A 2313-nucleotide genomic window follows, 5' to 3' on the forward strand; every position below is an offset into this window, starting at 1 on the left:
AATGTAAAATAGATAGCTAGTGGGAAGCAGCTGCATCGCACGGGGAGATCAGCTCTGTGCTTTGTGACCACCTAGAGAGGTGGGATAGGGAGGGTGGGAGGGAGATGCAAGAGGGAGTGTATATGGGGATATATGTATACATATAGCTGATTCACTTTGTTATACAGCAGAAACTAACACAACATTGTAAAGCAATTATACTCCAATAAACATGTTAAAAAAATTAAAAAATAAAAGAATAAATTGAGCAAATCCAGGACACAGGAGTAAGGACTAAAACACTGGTTGAAATTTTAAAAGATATTGACATGCTGAAATATAATGGAAAATACATAACATTTGAATAATACACTTAAACTAGAAAGAATTAAGTCACTCTTGAAATCTGCAAATATAAACAATACACATATTCTCTCAAGCCTATATGGAATATCTAAAAAATATGAATAAAATATTCTGCCACAAAGGAAATATCATTAAATATGTAGAAAGGAAGGGAGAAAAGAGAAGGCATACAGGCCATACTAGCCTCACACTAAAAGCTAATCAAGTAAACTATAAAATTAACTCTTCTTTAGAAAAGTGAAAAGATGAAAATATAAGCAAAATAATAGACAAAACTGGGATTGAGAAAAGTATAACTTTTTAAAAAAGAAAAATAACAGCACAAAGGCTTAAAATTTTAAGAAATTTGTAACCCCATGCTAATAAATTTGAAAGCACGGATAAAATGTCCACTTTTCTGCCAAACTTTTATTTACCAACTATATTAGGGTAAATAACGTTAGCTTCTGTAACAAGCAATGTGTCTCAGTGGCTCAAAACAATAAAGGTTTATTTCTTACTCACGGCAAACTGACTGTGAGTTGGTTGACTCCTGGGCAGCTTTTCTTTAAGCAGTGACTTTAGCATCCTTCCTCCACTTACAGCCATCTAGACAAGAGAGAAGATAACCATGGAAGTCAGTCACATGGACCATTTTAAGTCTGTCATGGAAGTAGCATACATCATTTCCATCCACATTCTGCTGGCCTAACTGGAAGGTCACTGGCTGCAAGGGAGACTGAGCAAAGCTGGCATCCCGTGTTCCCTGAGAGAAACCCAGAGTTACCGAACACGTAGCCACTTTCTGCCATATATACAGCAACTCATGATGAAGCAGCAAATTTGGCTGAGCTATAACTATGAAAGACATGGAAATAATTTAAAAGAATCTCCTTCCCAAAGGTTGTGGGGGAATTTGGTCTTACTGGTGAGTTCATTCAAATGTTCAAGAAGTAGCTCGTCTCTATACCCTATGAAATATCAGAGTACTAAAAAAAAAGGGAACAACTCAATGTATTTTATGAAGCTAATTTAACACTGATTTCCACTGTGGTAGAAATAGTGCCTCAGCTGTCTCATCGGCAAAGTGGGGATAACAATATACCCAGTGCTGGAATTATTGAGAGGATTAAATGAATTACATAAAATGCTGAAATAATAAATGACACATGGTAAAAAACATATGTTCCTATTATTATTATTACATGCCACAAGTAACTATTTAACTAGTAAACTAATTTTTTTAATAATTAAAATTATTTCAAACTATTCAATAGCATTGCAAGAAAATTATCTATGAGAGTAAATTTCTCCTAAGAATACAAAGATCTAACATTAGGAAGTCCATTAATAAAATATATCACATTGATACATAAAATTTAAATGATTCTCTCATTAGAAGGTACAAACTGTGAAATTTAACAAATATGCTAGATAACAGTTTAGAGAAAATAGGAGTAAATCAGTAACTCTCACCACAAGAAATGACCCCTTTAAAATGAGAAAAAAGAAAATTTCCTACTTTCTACAGTATTTAATACTTTTCTGAAATTTTTTCGTTTGCCTTTTTATTGTTTTATTGAGATACAGTTGGTTTACAATATTATATTAGTTTCAGGTGTACAACATAGTGATTCAAAATGTTAATAGATTATACTCCAAAAAAGTTTCTTTTCTGGAATATTAAAAGAATGCAATAATGCATGAATCAAAGAAAAATGAAATGGGCTCTTCACTCATAAAAATTACTGAAATAACAGCAAATTTACAAAATAATGATTCTGTTGTTTTATACAGCCACTAAAATTGATGGCTATGGGCATTATGTGAAAACGGGCAATGCCTAGAATGTAATATTAAACAGGAAAGCAAGATACAAAATTATACTTATTATAGCTATGGAAAAGGAATAGTCATACATTTATAAGAATAACTTTTATTTCTAGAGCAGTAATTTTGAAATCCAAGTAGTGTTTCAACATTTGTAAC

Source organism: Physeter macrocephalus, chromosome 11 (assembly GCF_002837175.3).
Source record: "Physeter macrocephalus isolate SW-GA chromosome 11, ASM283717v5, whole genome shotgun sequence".
Lineage (NCBI taxonomy): Eukaryota > Metazoa > Chordata > Mammalia > Artiodactyla > Physeteridae > Physeter > Physeter macrocephalus.